Source organism: Leuciscus leuciscus, assembly GCF_965113295.1.
Source record: "Leuciscus leuciscus genome assembly, chromosome: 4".
Taxonomy (NCBI): Eukaryota; Metazoa; Chordata; class Actinopteri; order Cypriniformes; family Leuciscidae; genus Leuciscus; species Leuciscus leuciscus.
In genome coordinates this window covers 49618239-49636446 of record NC_138728.1, presented here as the reverse complement: position 1 = coordinate 49636446, position 18208 = coordinate 49618239, and the positions used below count along the sequence as shown (strand labels likewise).

The following is an 18208-nucleotide window of genomic DNA, read 5'->3' as shown; positions in this document are numbered from 1 at the left end:
ACACACACACACACACACACACACACACACACACACACACACACACACACACACACACACACACACACACACACACACCAAGTGTGAAATACAATATTAAAAATCCTGAACAAATCAGTCTGATTCACACAAACTCACACACAATCATTGTGGCGCCTTTTTTGGCATCTTGCATTCATCTGCACATTTCTGGGAGATGGCCTTCTTAATTATACTTGCTTCAATATTGAATTTATTTTTGATGTAGCCTGTAAGGAAATAAATAAACAGAACATACGTTTACAAACCATAATGATTATTGTGGAATGGTACTGGGCATCTATGTTCACAACAGAACTCCTCAAGGGAAGCCTGTGCCTATATTCTTGTTCACCATTACATACTAGGGATTAGGGCTGAGAGGGAAAAAATCGATTCACCTAGCTATCACAATTATTTTTATTTTTTACGATTCTAAAATAGATTTTTTTTAATCTAGAATCAATATTAATTCAAATTCAATTGCTTTATTTTTGTCCTCGCTTGTAGAAGAGGCTGACAGAAGTTAGCCACTTTAGTTCCAACAGAGGATGAAATGTGTCTTTATCTATGAGTGTTGAGTGACGTAACATCACAAGTGTTCGCGTGAAGAGACGTGAGACTGAATGCACTGAAAGCCCTCGCGCTGCTCATATGCAGAGAGAGAGATAAGACACTAGAGCTGCACTATTCATCTTTAAAAGACTGATCTCCATTCAAACACACTCGCAATCTTTCAGTCCGTCTGTCTATTAAACTTTGACAAAATCATATCACAACATTCAGATCTGTGTTGGCACTGCCGCTGAGAGAGTCGTCATGAAACAGCTTCACAAAAGGTCTTTTAAACCTCATAATAGTATCATTATTTCTGTGATGCAATAGATAAAATGATCATAGAAGTACTTGGATAAAAGTTTAAAGTTCAAATATGAACACTGATGTCTTCGATAGCGATCAAAATCAGCTTTTGATAGAAACTTGGTGCTTAAAATAACGCATTTGTCGATGACATTGTTTCGCCACTAGGTGGCGACAAGTGACTGTTAAAAAATGTATTTGTTATTGAATAATTTATTCAAGAGAATGTAGTACTGTATGATGCTTCTGAAATAAAAGTCAGAAATAATTTGTTTTAGTAAATATGACTCATCTTATACATCATGTACGGTCTGTATAAGCGTATGATTACATTTTTTCCGATGGTCTAGTGTAGGGATGGGACGATTACCGGTTTCACTATAAACCACGATAAAATGTACTGACGGTTAGTATTATCGTTCAAAATTTAATTATCATTAAAACCGTGTTTGATTATCGCGATTTTAATAACTCACTGTAAATCCTGTCCAGCCAGCAGCAGTCTGACGCAGGCGCAGCGCGCAATGTTGTTGTTTTTTTATTCGAGAAGGAATGGCGAAAGGCCGTGCTCAGGAGATTTTTCAGCCTTTTAAGAGGACCAAATCTGAGGTGTGGTCATATTTTGGCTTTTACAAAAGTCCTGAGTGAAACTTAATCGAGGATGGTCACTACAATATGGGGGAAACACTTCAAATCTGCCGAGTCCTCTTGTGTGACCATCACCTACTGTTTATAGCGAACGCAAGGCAAGTTAACTTACCAAAAACTACGTCTGGGAAATAATTGGCCACAAAATGTTGTTTTGAGTTGAAATACTTTATCTCACTTCCGCGAATAAAAGTTTGCAGCAAGTGGCTTTGAGCCAAAGACGAGTGAACAAGTTCAAACAAGACTATCATTGTACACTTATAGGCGGTGGGCCGGACCTCGAAATTACGAATTTAATACTTACCTCATAGCTGTGTACGTTTTTTTTTGCTGAGGTCATGTAATAAAATCGTATAAGTACTACAGACATTGTTTCCAACTTTGTTGTATGCACATTTGACGCAAAATGTCCTTACAAACTCTTACTTTTTTAAAGACCCACTCCGATGAAAATCATGTTTTTCTAGGTGTTAACATGTTCTTGTGGTATTTTTCTGATGTTAGAGGACATATCTTGAGAAAAATAAATTCAAAGTTGTATTTCTGAGTATTTCTGCATTCAAATGGCTGTGAATCAGTAGCAGACGCTAAAATGCCGGCTAAAATAGACTGGAGTTGTGACGTAGTAACTCCACTGGGCGGGGCCCGCCCGGTCAGGTTCTGAGGAGTAGAGAAGACGATGGCGGATCAATACCTATGTGCGGTAGCGGGTTGCAATGCTAAGAGGAGAGATATTGGTATTAGCTTTCATGCTTTACCAAAACATGTTGCTGTGAGAGATTAATGGATTACGTTCCAGGGTTCCAGACTGCGACCATTTTTTGCGAATGTGCGAGTTAAAATTTTATGTGGTCGCATTTGTGCGAGTGCATGGTCATGTAGGCTACTACTCAGTTAAATTCACGCATGAATTTTCCTGCATTGAACTTGTTTTAGCGCCCGCCAAAGTGAATTTTTGTCCCGCCAAAGTCTTATTTGATCGGTGAGTAATGTAGATGAACTGTTTGTAATGTTTATAACTGAAAGAACGAGCAGAGAGAGAGACCCGGACGCGCGCACTCTCTGTCTTCGGAGCCAGGCGAAAATGTAAACAAGACCTCACCGTCTCCAAACTAAGCGCTGTCTTGCTCTCTCTCCCTCGCACATATTAATCAAAATAAATCGACACGGCGGTAAAAGGTCGGAAGACCAAAGTTTCATGTGGAGCATTCTGAGATTTTTTTTTTCTTTTTCTGAATTGCCGCTGGGTGTGAATTGTGCTAAATAAGTTTCCTTATCTTCTCTGAAAAGCGTTCCGGACATTCAGCTGAGACAAAACAACACTTTAATTAAACGAAAAAAACTATCCAGTGATGAAATGTTTTCTGTGTTGACAGAAAGAAAGAAAGACAGAAAGAGGCTGTTGCTGCCTATGTATCTCGCTTCAGCCAACGGCTCCGCCCACAACGCAGAGGCGAATTGCTAATGAGCTACTGCCGCTCTGCTGAAGCGAAGTCCCAGAAAACGGCACAGGTTTTGTGATTTTGGCTAAAAACGGCATAATCATCATTTAAAGACCACTGAGAATGTTTAAAAATAGCTCAAAATATGATCGGAGTGGGACTTTAAACCGGCAAAGAAGCAGGAGTACTAATCATAACGCTAGAAAACCTCCCGTTTCCTTGACAACCAATGTAAATAATGAACACAGATTCTGCAGCGGAGGCATGTAATCTTTGTCAGTGACCAGAAAGCTGGGCCATATAGTGAAACTGACGCATATAGCTTATCTAACGGCAGATGAAGTAAAACCGTAAATCTTTATTATGAGTCCTAATCATAAATACAGTGCATGTTCACAATAACAGTTTCAATAAATAAAAGAATGATTTAAACCAGTGGTTCTCAACTCCAGTCCTCGGGACCCACTGCTCTGCATATTGTGTATGTCTCCCTTATCTGACACACTGAGTTTGGAGTTGAGAACCACTGATTTAAACTATATGTTTTACTTCTGATATAAACATTTAGATTAAATATGCCATTCTCATTAATGGTGTTGTTAAACACTTTAACTACATGAAATAATTACTGAGAAGTTACAACATTTTTATATTCAATTTTAAAAAAATTTTGTTGTGGATGCAATGCTTTTGAACACTTCTCCTCTGGCATGCTGTGTTTTAATGTTTTAACTAATTGCTTATCATGATAATAGCAGATTAATCTGAGAAAATGGTTTCGTGCAAATAATGCACAAGGTCTATCTGTTTCCATTAAAAATATAAATCAATTAAAAATACTATTTGGCCAGTGGAAAAGATTGAGAAAAACTTTCTCTGAAATGTTTTTTACACTATTTGATTTATTCATTCAAAAACAAGGCAAGAATAGGCTACTAAATTATTTTTATTAATAAAATGAGAGCATATGAATAAAGCGGAGCGGTGTGACGCTTAAATATAATTTAAAAAACGTAAACATACGTTATATGTGTTATTTTTATATACGTTTAACCCCTTACTAGTCAGCCCCAATTTTGGCAAGTGATGCATACATGACATACCCAAAATAAAAAGGTTGCTGCTCAGAAGTCATTCTGAATTGACACATAACCAACATATATTTAGAAATCCAACCCTTGAGAGTTTACAATTCATGACTCAAAATTAACCAGACTGTTATTAATATTGAGATATACAAGCTCAAACATAGAAACAAAAAACAACAAATATTAAGAATATATTTATTAAATGAATAAAAAAATGTAAGTGAATTTAGGATTGCAACTTATAACCACAACTAAAACATGGGAATTTTTTAAAGACAATCATCCCGCACATCCTATTCTATAATAAAATCAGCTAATCGAATATTCGAAAATCGTGACTCATCCCTAATTAATATAGTATTATTGTGTAAGTGGATGACATGACAAGCGGCAAAAGGCAGAGCAATTTGTGTGTAAGTGGGGTCAAATGTTCATAGCAAATTTCTAAATAAACCAATGTAGCAGCATCATAGTGTAAACTACCAGTGTGTTTGTGCAAGAGTCAATCAGCTGCCCTTAGGTTATTGGAGGGTGGGGGTGGGAGGAAGAGGCTCACTATGATTCCCCTATAGAAAGTTAAGAGGATGGATTTTTGGGAGATGAGCCTTCCTCAACTGTGGGAGGAAGTGCAGAGGTTTTTGGGCTTTCTTGGCCAGGTTCTGTTGGTGGTGTCGATAGATCAAGATGGGTCATCTGTGATGTGGATACTAAGCAACTCCGTGATCTTGACCTGCATGTCATGATTGTCAACGATCACCTCTGTAGTCATTTGGGTGTGGAGAGATATGATGTTGTCCTGTCCATGTCTGTGTGTTAGATAAACAACTGAATTTAATTCAGATAAATAAACACAGAAAGCGCACATTACTAAATAATTTTAAATCACACTTTTCATCTTGACATTTGTATTAAGATGCTAACCATCTTGAGCTTGACAAGACTACTGCAGTTCTGACCACAAATAATTTTGTTAAATAGCTCAAAAACAGCCATCTTTAACTAAAATATTTTTCCACCATACCTGTTCTGTTATGTAGGTGAAGCCCAACCACTATCAATCGTGACAATCAACCATAATTGGCTTAAATAACTCCATGACTACCACTATAAAGTTGATTTGAAATAATTTCTTTGTTTTGGTTTGCACTCTTTTTAGCTGATAATTAGTCTAGCTTACTTGTAGCCTAGGTAGCTTGCTGTAACCAACCTGGACATACCCTCCCGTTTACCCCGTGATTCTCCCTTAGACTTATTTCCTGCTGTCTTCCCGTTTAAATATTTTTCCCGTAATTATCCCGTATTTGTATACTCTTTGCTTAGTTCATTGTGTATGTACCGAATGCTTATTTTGGATTAGCCTAAACAACATACCGTTAGACCTCACGTTAGCTTTACTGCTCCACTACCAACATTCTTTCGTGGCTACTGTTCTCATCAACGACAACGCATATATTTACGGCGAACTATAGCTTGCAGTCTTAAATACAACTTATATGAAAAGCATTAAGACATAGGGGTGTATAATCATTGTAAAACAAATCTTACCTTGACGTTGTCTTGCCGAGACACACCGGTCTCTCCAGGTTGGGTTGTAGACTCATGGATTTGGCTTCAGACTGACACGAAGCCGGTTCAACGAATAACGTGATTGGCCAAATCAATTCAACAAGGTAACAACACAAGCGTTGATTGGATCTCACTCCGGCCAACGTTTGTGATCAGCAAGCGAAATTAAATCTATTTTTATACTTTAATGTGCAACAATTGGCGTTGGAAACAATCGGTAATCTTTTTGTGAATTATTCATACAGACAAATAAAAAAAATGAGCCACACAGCTGCTGGGTAACTGTCAAATCAAAAACTAAACGAGATAGACGGACTTGGCCCACTGCCTATTATTACACCGATTTTGTTTACCACACAATTATGGGGACATATTGAATTGAGATTAATGTTTTAAATCTTACCTGTTTATAAATCCATTTTGTACAGCGTACAAAACAATCGCCCAAGAACGGAGACGCAAGGCGGCAAGTTGTATTTGAATGAAACGAGAGAGCGCGTGCGCGTCCTTTGCGATACATGGATGTGCGCTGTGTAATGATGCGTTGCTATTGACGACGGTCATTATAAGGAAGGAAATGCCACAGAATATAATCTTGCTTAAAAAAGTGCATAGAGCTGCTTGTTTTATTTGTTGTTTGTTGATTTTCAAATATTAAACTGTTTTTAGTGTGAGCATCAGTTCTTTTTGAACACTTTCATCTCGTTTTAACAAAACCGTGATAATATTGATTTAAAAAAGTCCAGTATTTCTCGCGCTCGTCATCAGCTGTCAGTCACAGTTGCCAGGCGACAAGAACAATCCTCTGTAGGCTAGACCGGTCCGAGCGCTTCAGATGCGCCATTTGATATGGGACGCAGCTGTAGTTAGTAACAATTTGTTAATATTGTGAGAATAGACCTACATTTTGTTTCTTTAATTTTTGGAACTGCATATTTCGTTAAGTATTCACGTGCAAATGTGAAGTAACCTACTGAAGTACCTTTTTTCCCTCACATATGATTTTACATTAAACTACACAAAAGTATATAATGTAACAACCTTGAAAATATTCAGAAGTAAAATGCAGTAGTAGCATAATATAAATACAAAACTATAATAAAAACCCTGACAAGGAGTTTTCCCCCTGCAGAATACATACCTCTAGTTTTACTCTTGATACTTTAAATACATTAGAGTATGCAAGATCATTTTGCTTAACTAAGGTTTTAGTAGTTTTTCCCCAATGCAGTATTAGTAGTTATTAAAAGTACTTTTTTCAGAAATATACTCTTTTTGAAAAAAAGAAAAGATAAAAAACCTCAGTGACATGGGAGCCGTCGATTGAATCAGCCCTGCAAAGAGAGGAAGGGGCAGTAGAGAGGAAGAGGCAGTAGAAAGGAAGGGGCAGTAGAGGAAGAGGCAGTAGAGAGGAAGGGGCAGTAGAGGAAGAGGCAGTAGAAAGGAAGGGGCAGTAGAGGAAGAGGCAGTAGAGAGGAAGGGGCAGTAGAGGAAGAGGCAGTAGAGAGGAAGGGGCAGTAGAGGAAGAGGCAGTAGAGAGGAAGGGGCAGTAGAGGAAGAGGCAGTAGAAAGGAAGGGGCAGTAGAGGAAGAGGCAGTAGAGAGGAAGAGGCAGTAGAGAGGAAGAGGCAGTAGAGAGGAAGGGGCAGTAGAGGAAGAGGCAGTAGAAAGGAAGGGGCAGTAGAGGAAGAGGCAGTAGAGAGGAAGGGGCAGTAGAGGAAGAGGCAGTAGAGAGGAAGGGGCAGTAGAGGAAGAGGCAGTAGAGAGGAAGGGGCAGTAGAAAGGAAGGGGCAGTAGAGGAAGAGGCAGTAGAAAGGAAGGGGCAGTAGAGGAAGAGGCAGTAGAGAGGAAGAGGCAGTAGAGAGGAAGAGGCAGTAGAGAGGAAGGGGCAGTAGAGGAAGAGGCAGTAGAAAGGAAGGGGCAGTAGAGGAAGAGGCAGTAGAGAGGAAGGGGCAGTAGAGGAAGAGGCAGTAGAGAGGAAGGGGCAGTAGAGGAAGAGGCAGTAGAGAGGAAGGGGCAGTAGAGGAAGAGGCAGTAGAAAGGAAGGGGCAGTAGAGGAAGAGGCAGTAGAGAGGAAGAGGCAGTAGAGAGGAAGAGGCAGTAGAGAGGAAGAGGCAGTAGAGAGGAAGGAGCAGTAGAGGAAGAGGCAGTAGAAAGGAAGGGGCAGTAGAGGAAGAGGCAGTAGAGAGGAAGGGGCAGTAGAGGAAGAGGCAGTAGAGAGGAAGGGGCAGTAGAGAGGAAGGGGCAGTATAGGAAGGGGCAGTAGAGAGGAAGGCAGTAGAGGAAGAGGCAGTAGAGAGGAAGAGGCAGTAGAGAGGAAGGGGCAGTAGAGGAAGAGGCAGTAGAGAGGAAGAGGCAGTAGAGAGGAAGAGGCAGTAGAGAGGAAGGGGCAGTAGAGGAAGAGGCAGTAGAGAGGAAGGGGCAGTAGAGGAAGAGGCAGTAGAAAGGAAGGGGCAGTAGAGGAAGAGGCAGTAGAGAGGAAGGGGCAGTAGAGGAAGAGGCAGTAGAGAGGAAGAGGCAGTAGAGAGGAAGAGGCAGTAGAGAGGAAGGGGCAGTAGAGGAAGAGGCAGTAGAAAGGAAGGGGAAGTAGAGGAAGAGGCAGTAGAGAGGAAGGGGCAGTAGAGGAAGAGGCAGTAGAAAGGAAGGGGCAGTAGAGGAAGAGGCAGTAGAGGAAGGGGCAGTAAAGAGGAAGGGGCAGGAACCACAGGCGAAGACTCTGGGCTGGCAAATCCGAAGTGGGTCCAGGGAGAGTTTGGACTGGTGCAGTCATTAATGGAGTGCATCCTAGAACAAAATACTAGGTTTTTATATATTTTGACGCAATCACTTCGAAAAATTTAAAACTTTTCATTGGGTTACCATTTTTTCAAAGTGTTAGAGTTTCCACAAGAACTCTTAATCTCTTTTAATTCGGCCAATATTTGTTGATTGACTCCACTGTCATTGCTTGTCGTTGTTGATGTTGTTGCCTCCCTGCTTGATTCCTAGAATTGTAAAACATTTGTTAATACAGTTTGTATGTAGTTATTAAAGAGGTAGTTCAGTCAAAAATTAAAACTTGCTGAAAATGTACTCAACACCAGACCATCCAAGATGTAGATGAGTTTGTTTCATCATTTAAAGAAATGTAGCATTACATCATTGACTCACCAGTGGATCCTCTGCAGTGAATGGGTGCTGTGAAAATAAGAGTCTTGTGAGAACTTTAATAAGAATCAATGTATAATTTGTACAGTAAAGTCTATGTAGTGTTTTATTTTTTATATTTGTTCATTTAATTTATTTCTTGTATGCTACTGTTAAATACATCTAGAATGAGTCTAGAGCCCTGATATATGTAACTTTGTTGAAATAATCTTACCTCTTGGTTTTGTCCTGAGATTTCTGAGTTTTGGAAGAATATTTTTCTGTGGTACTCAAACGTCATTGGAGAAGATATCAGTCCAGATTTGGGGTTAGCTTTGTTTGGATGTTCTGGCCCTATATTAGCATTGACACATTCTCAGCAACTGTCTCTTATGTTTGGTATGGTGGTGGCTAAAAGGGTGATCTTGATGGACTGGAAGTCCACTGTACCACCCAGCTTTCATAAATGGCTGGCTGAAATGGTTGCTGCCCTCAAGCTCGAAAGGATTCGTTTTTCTAGAGTGGATGCTTCTAAAAAATTTGATAAAGTCTGGGGCCCCTTCATTAGGCATCTTTCTAAGAGTTGAAATATTTTTGAGCCTATATGTAATATGGATAACTTCTCTCTTTTATCTCTTCACTCCATTGTTAATGCTTTGTTTAAGTTTATGTATGGCCTTAAGGTGTAATTACTCTTTCTATCTGGTGCGGGTTGGGTGGGAGGTGTACTTTCTTTTCTGTTTTTTCTTCTTTTTTTCAGTTTTTTTCCCTTTTTTTCTTTTATGTACAACATACTTTTTGTATACATTTTGTGCAACTTTGTTTTATGTTTGTATAAAAACTAGGAGTGTAACGATATTCGAACCGAACCGAAAAACCGCGATACACCACCCACGATACGAATCGCGATACTCTCATGGCGTACCGAACACGCCCGCCCCGCCCCCTGCTGTCCCGGCTCATTGGACCTCACCTCATGTCTTATGTGTACACAACGAATACAGCGTTGCCTAACCACCATTAACCACATTTAATCGCAATAAGCTCAGTGTTTTGTTACATTCGATAATAAGCCAGGTGTAATCTTTCAAATTCTGTCTATTTGATCACGAAATTCAAACATTAAATGTCGTTTTGGCGCTCTTTGATGTGGCGTGACTCCTCATTTAAAGCGGCAGCGCGGAGCGCGAGTAAACGCGATTCTCTTCCTCAGTTACAGAATAAACATGAATGGACACCTGAAGGTATGTTGAAAGATACAGTATACTTACTGAAAGGCATCATAACTCGTGTAATCGCTCAGTCAGTGTTTCAACAGCGGAAATACGTCAATAAAACGCTTAGTTTTTCACATAGCTTTATTTACCTCAGGCAAGTCATTCAGTGTCCACAGCTTGTTGGTTTGCTAAGGAAATGAACTCTTTCACTAAATAAATGCACTATATTAGCCTATATATTATATTTTACTTAACCTGTTAATGACATCTTGATTATTTAATGTATGTTTAAAATATCTGTCATGAAAATGACAGCAACTGTGTAAATTATTATATTTCAATAATAAATTAGAGTAAAAATGTTAATGTAAAAACTGCCTTATGTGCAGTTTACATGTTTTCATACAATTTGTTACTTGAGTGTTGATTATTATTATATCTAAAAATAAATAGCAACTGAATTTAGGCTAAAAGTCTTGGCTCTGTTGTTAAGCTTTAATGTTATAGTAATGTGCAAGTAAGGGCTCCTATATAGTTTACAGCATTAGCAGATGATTTTTTTTATCCTTGCGAAACGTTTACTTGTAATTGAATTAATTTAAAGACAAGGACACAATTTGTTCATTAAAGCACTGTTTAACAAAAAAACAAGCAATTTTAGTTTTCTAAACCCCCCACTCCACCTAAATGAACCGAACCGAACCGAGATGTCAAAACCGTGGGACGTACCGAACCGTCAGTTTTGTGTATCGTTACACCCCTAATAAAAACTATTATAAATAAAATTATTTAATAAAAGAAAAAAAAAGAAATAATCTTACTTTTTCTAGATTATACTGCTGCAGAAAGGATCCGGCTCTTTTCAGAAACTTGTTTACTGACCGACTGTAAATAAAAGAGAATTAAATATTTCTGATTCAGAAAGTATGCTGCTATATTTCTGCCGCTGCCCTCTCCCTAATTCTTCATTCCCTTCAGGTCTGCATCATCAAAAGCGGTTGTTAAGAAAAGTGCTGAGCTGAATTTTTGTACCAGTTGTGCACAACAGTGTTTTAAATTAGAATAAAGTCAAATGCGCCTTTAGCCCCATTGTATTCTGCAGCCTATGCTAGGCTTAAGAATAGGCCTATGGGTCGCGTCAATAAAAAAAATAAAAAAAAAGGTTGCTCTTGAAAAAGTTTGAAAACCACTGTGCAGCTAGACCCTCCCTAGCGTCGCCCATGGCCCTAATAAACAAGGAGTTACCGAGGGAGAGACAGACAGGTGGAGCAACTGAACCAATAATCACCAAACACCAGACGTCATTTGGACGTTGTTTTGTAGGGCTAAATCAAGTGGCCGACTTGATGTAGCCCAAAAAACAACGTCCAAATGACGTCTGGTGTTTGGTAAGATGGGCACAAGGAAACACACATGACAAGCCATGTGCTCACAACAAACATGACTAAAACAAGCACATGGCTTGTGATTGTTCTTACACAAAACGAGACATGAACACAACTATGAGAAAACTCATATGCCGCCTGTTCACAAAAAACACGAATGCATGCAGCCAGTGAAAAAAATCCAGCTGCATGCTATACTGCACAAGACAAAAACGAACAAAAAAAAAACGTGTGCTACACAAAACAACAACATTTTGGCCTCTTGGCCTGGCCGATGAAAACAAACCTAAGCGCTCACAAAACACAAGAAAAAATTTGGGTAAAATATGGACCAACCCCAAACGTTGGTTTAACCCACTCTGAGTTCAAAACTTTTGAAAAATGAAACATTAGTATAAAGAGTAAATGAAATAATAATAATACAGTACAGAAGAGGAAAAACAAAAAAACAAGTCAAAACAAATCAATGAATAATTCACTCCAGTTACACAAGCATAAGCTGCGGAAAATAAGATGTATGTGTGCTTCTTGCAAACTTGCCTTAACCTGTCCTTGGATAATTCCAAGGCCAGTTATTTACCTTGTAAGGAGTTGCTGCAATGTAATGACAGCCCCAAACTCTTACGACAGCCCAATGACAGGGAGCGTATAAAAGGCTTTATTTGCTGTCTCTTGGGGCCGCAATTCAGGTGAAGACCTACAGGCATTTCTGTTATTTTTTCCTTTATGAATTTATTGTCTTTGTATTATTTAGATTTTTTCTTAAGTAAAGCGAAACCATTCTGCGGTGATTCGAAAAACGTTCAAAACAAGACTCTTGTCTTTTTTCCCAGATTTTCCCTAGAAATGTTTTATTTTGCTGTAGTTTAGATATTGATACTAGCAAACACCCAGTGCAACCGAATCCAGGACTGAGTTGGTTTAAGGACACCGCCGAGTAGCCTGAAACAACATCTAGCATCTTTAACCTGCAGGTGAGAACAATGTATGATTGTAACAGGATTATTCTAAATTCTAGTATTATTAGTATTACATAACCCCTATGCAAAATCCCACAGTGTGTTAGCAAATGGAAAATTACTATTGGTGGAAAAATAGGAAGCCCCGCCCCTTTGTGGGTTGCTCAGAAAGAAAATATTAGCAGAGTGATGAGATGTGTTGCAGTGCAAATGCAGAGAAGAGAAGTTTGATCTGATTTTAGAGAGGTAGTGAATTGAACTCTAAAAGATAATGAGGATTGTCATGAACACTGGAACAATTATATTTGAAGCTGTATTTCATCAGGTGTGAACTTGTATCTCGGTGAGTGTTAACAAGTTAAACAATCTAATATTAACTCCTTAATAGTTAAAAGAGGATACAGTTTTATCTTTGAGCTTGTATATCACCGTATTAATAGCAGTCTCAGTAATTCCGAGTCTTGAACTGTAAACTCTCAAGTCTGTCTATTCAGGGCTGCGTTTCCCAAAAGCATCGTTAAACAACTATGGTCACAACAAGTACCATCTTCAACGAGTTCAACGAGTATCGATGTTTCCCAAAAACAACTAGTGACAAGTAGTCCAGTCATTTTATGAAAAAAGGTTGAACGAATGGCACGAATGGCAACAGAAGCAAACTCAACTGATTTTGTATCCTCAATATGTCCTGAGTAAGGAAAAAAAAAGTCCCGAAGAATCCCATAAGGGGAAAGTTTCGAAAAAGACCCAAATATAGTCTATTCATACGCCTATTCATTCTTTTTCTCACGTGAATAGGGTAAATATTTTAACCTTTAGATATCACCATGAAAATGACTGAGTTGATTAATTACATCAAGACAAAGAAAAAATGTATTACAAGTTTTTTTGAAATTGTTTGTTAACATGGACAAACGGTGCATAATCTAATTACGTATGTGCTAATTTGCATAAATACCAGAACAGATCTAAACATTGGGTATAGCCAGGAGAAAATGTCTTGTTGAATCTTGTTGACACATAACAGTAAAATACTTAATGTTAAGGTCTGAATGGAACCCATTTAGGCTACCCATGAGCATTAATACATAGAGGCAGGAAGTACTTTAGAAACCAGCCTTTATTAATTATTATTGCAGAGATGGGGTTTAGGGCTGGGTCCGTGGGACTGTTTCTGGGGATTCACTTTTTATTTTACCTACCTTTTGTCTTCTGCATTCTCCTTACCATCGTCTCCTGTTCTTCCCTCAGAATCGTCCCCCAGAAACAGTCCCACGGACCCAGCCCCAAACCCCATCTCTTAATAATTAATAAAGGCTGGTTTCTAAAGTACTTCTTCCTGCCTCTATGTATTAATGCTCATGGATAGCCTAAATGGGTTCCATTCAGACCTTAACATCAGGTATTTTACTGTTATGTGTCAACAAGATTCAACAAGACATGTTCACCTGGCTATACCCAATGTTTAGATCTGTTGTGGTATTTATGCAAATTAGCACATACGTAATTAGATTATGCACCGTTTGTCCATGTTAACAAACAATTTCAAAAAACTTGTAATACATATTTTGTTTGTCTTGATGTAAGTAATCAACTCAGTATTTTTCATGGTGATATCTAAAGGTTAAAAATGTTACCCTATTCACGTGAACCCTATATCTGGTGTAGTGCTAACTACACATTAATTGCACAGATTTTAACATAAATAAATACATAATATTCAATTAAAATAAACATGATTAAGACTTATTCATGATTCTTTATTTATACATGGCATACATTTTAGGTTGTATATAGATTAATCCTTATTAAAGTTAAAAAAAGCTCTTTAGTTAAGAGAAGTAAGTGTTTTTCTCTATTACCTCTGTTCTTTTATTAACTTTATTGAAAGAAAGCATTATTGGCTGCTGTCTCCTTAAAACCAGCCGCTGACAGAGACGCGCCTCATTCTCTCACAACTCTTTGCCTTCATTTATGACTTTATTTAACTAATTTAAGACTGCTCTTATGAGGATACTCGACAAAACTGACATTTTGGCATAATTGCGTGTGTTAATGCCATCTCTCTCATGTTCGTCCATCCTCGGGATGCTGCTGTTCTCTCGGCGATGATGTCCATGACAGCTAGGACTTGGAAGCCTTGGTAATCTGAAACACAAGAAGACGACAGCCAGAAGGTGCACAGTAATATGCTTGATACTTATAGTGGTGAGGGCGGGACTCGGGAGGGTTGCGAGCAGTTTGAGCATGCTTACCGAGCAGTGGTGCCTCACGGGCGAAATTTCCTATGTTCGTGTCCTGTTCAATTTCTGTATATTTCATACCTGTTAGACAGGAAGGGCACAGGTAAATATTACATTTATTTTGGGGTTTTTTACGTGAGGATTGTTTTAAGTTCACTTACATTATAAAAGTTGTTATAATTTTCAAAAGAAAAAAATTATTTTCATAGAGACATCAGTAGCTAATTAATATCAGTGATACTGGCCTTCATTCATAAAAAGATGCCATTAAACAATTATTTAAAATATACTGTATTTATGTTGTTTCTACATTAAAGTGGAAATTGAGTCTCACATTATTTACATTTTATTTACACACAAAACATTGGTGTACATTTTTGACTTTATAAAATGATTTTCTCAAGTCTTGGCAATCAGCGCCTACTATATTATTTTTGGCAGAATTTATCATTATAATCAACTTAATTATTTCCTGGATTTGGATCACCATAGTCCATAGGTATGTAAATAAAGGAAATGGGTGCGAAAACATTTTCCCCCATTTTGTGTCCACCACACTTCTCAAACCAAAGTTACACCCTTGTATATCCTCCCAGAGTCCCCGTCTGATATAGAATGGTAGTGGGTGGATCGGTTTGACAGCTGATCGCAGCCTATGCCTACATGGCTTGTCTGAACTAACGCTGCACTCAATTTTTTTGTTTGCATGACATGTGGACTCAATAAATCCTTATCTTGATCCAAATAAGCAAGCTGACATTCAGTACAACCTGTGTCTTTTATTTAGAATACATACAAGTGTCATTTACGTCTTTTAGTTTGTCAAGAGATTGAAAGCACCGTTTTTGAAGAGTGCGCATGTGTGAACATGCTCTAGTATACAAGAACAAGCCAATGATTGAATCTGGAAATAAAGCAAGATAACTGAGAAAAAAGAGAATTAGTGCTCAGATGCCATGTCTGTAATTTATAGCAAAACATCTAGCATTAATTCCATCTTGAACAGATTCATTAAAAGTCGTTATTACTCCAATACCTGCGTGACATCTGAGCGGCAACCTTTCAGTCTCTCTCTTGAAGCCACACGGAAGTAAACTATGGAGTGCCGCAGGGATCTGTATTAGGCCCTCTGTTATTTTCAATATATATGATGCCACTTGGAAATATTATAAGGAAACATGGAATTAGTTTCCATTGTTATGCTGATGACACTCAAATATATATTTCATCACGGCCGGATGAAAACGCAACATTTTCCAAATTGACAGAGTGTGTTAAAGATATAAAAGATTGGATGACCCGTAATTTTCTTTTATTAAATCCAGACAAGACAGAGGTAATACTTATCGGTTCAAAAAACCACCCACAAAACCTCGCACAATACAACTTTAACATCATAGGATGTCCTGTTACTTTATCCTCTACAGTAAAAGACCTGGGTGTTATACTCGATTGCAACCTGTCTTTTGAAAATCATATTTCATATGTTACAAAAACAGCATTTTTCCACCTTAGAAACATTGCTAAGCTACGTAATATGCTATCAGTTTCTGATGCAGAAAAGTTAGTTCATGCATTCATGACCTCGAGACTGGATTACTGTAATGCTTTATTAGCTGGTTGTCCTGCATCCTCAATAAACAAGCTACAGTTAGTCCAAAATGCCGCCGCTAGAGTTCTTACTAGATCAAGAAAATATGATCATATAACACTGATTTTATCATCACTGCATTGGTTACCTATAAAGTTCCGTATTAATTACAAGGTATTGCTACTGACCTATAAAGCCCTGAACGGCTTAGCTCCAGTCTATTTAACGGATCTTTTATCACCCTATAATCCATCGCGCTCTTTAAGATCACTAAATTCAAGGCTTTTGGTCATACCTAGGATATCCAGAACCACCAAAGGAGGGAGAGCATTTTCACATTTGGCTCCAAAACTCTGGAATAGTCTTCCTGATACTGTTCGTTGCTCAGACTCGCTCTCCCAGTTTAAAACTAGATTAAAGTCGCATCTCTTCAGCCAGGCATTCATATAATCCTACAGTTCAAACTACAATCCGGCCTCTAGCTCATAAATGCCAGAGGAGAACTGGCCCCCGACTGAGCCTGGGTTCTCCCAAGGTTTTTTTTTCTCCATTAGGTCACCTGATGGAGTTTTAGGACACCATTAGGTCACTTGATGAAGTTTTTCGGTTCCTTGCCACTGTTGCCTTTGGCTTGCTCAGTTGGGGATATTTTGGGGATATTTAATTTAATTTTATCAATCAATAAATTCCTCTTGAAACAAACTTTGTTGTATTATTTTAATTTAATACTGTGAAGCTGCTTTGATACAATCTGTATTGTGAAAAGCGCTATACAAATAAACTTGACTTGACTTGACTTGAGTTCACCGACCGGCTGCAGAAGAGAGTCAATCCCATAGACCCACATGTTAAAATGCCCAAATTTACAGCAGAAAAAATTTGTTTTCAGCCTGGTGCAACAATTGGTTTTGGTCTATAAAGCTAATTTTACCCTTCATGACAACTGTGAGGAAGGTGAATTTTTTATAACTCATTCGTTTACATTTTATTAAGCCGTAAAGTTCTGCATAATTAAAGGCGTGGTCACTTGAGTGACAGGTGGATTGCCGCTGATGTCACTTTGGGGTTAAAAAAATGCTCTTCTGAAACACTACGGGTGACGTCACGGACACTACGTTCACATTTTTTTACAGTCTATGCCATGGTGACATCATCAACCAACGTGGTTGAACGACCAATTTGTGACAATACGGTTTTGGGAAACCGTCGTGACTAGCTAGTTGATTTCTTCAATGATGCATCACACTGTGATAGTTAAGCAGCGAGTTACGTCGTTGTACCGGAAACACACCCCAGAATGACTTATGATCAGCAACCTTTTTATTTTGGGTATGTCATTTATGCCCCACTTGCCAAAATGGGGGGTGTCTGGTAAGGGGTTAATTTACCTCACTGTCACAAGGAAACTTGAGCTTGAACAGCACAGCAGTTTTATCAGAAACCAATCCCATCTCTTCTCATACTGTAATATTATAACCACCCTCAGATCCTTTATATATCTCGGATCAGCAGCTGGACTTCACTTGGTTTGGAGCAACGAAGAGCGAGATGGCAAGTGCAGTCCCAGGCAGCAAAAGGCCCAGAGACCCCTCTGTTCAGGTCAGACATTATATTTAACATTATTTATGATACAGTAGATACTGAATTATGAAATATTGACTACTCCATTATCCAGTTTATATTTAAAGGGCACCTATTATGCCCCTTTTTACAAGATGTAATATTGGTCTTGGGTGTCCCCAGAATGCATTTGTGAAGTTTCAGCACAAAATACCCCACAGTTAATTTATTATAACCATTTGAAAATGTCATTTTTGGGGCCTGTTTTAAAAAGAGCAGTTTTGGAGTGTACCACCTTAAATGTTAATGAGCTGCATATCCCCGCCCTGCTGCTGGACCCAGATGATGAAGAGACACCAATGAGAATGGACTAAACGTCTCGGAATGGTTATTTGATACATTTATGTACTTACAAAGTTTTAATCGCGTCCCCTTTGCAATTATGGATGTGCAACACACACACACGAACTGTGATAACGTTCGCGCAATTTTTTTAAACTACACA

General features: G+C 38.5%; 1 long non-coding RNA gene across 1 annotated transcript; it reads left to right on the top strand.

Moving 5' to 3' along the window:
* Window positions 1-11834: 11834 nt before the first annotated feature.
* On the top strand, window positions 11835-18208 carry LOC309497085. The gene is made up of 3 exons (XR_014205367.1): window positions 11835-12324; window positions 14434-14486; window positions 17630-18208. It is a non-coding gene; the product is annotated as an uncharacterized lncRNA (long non-coding RNA).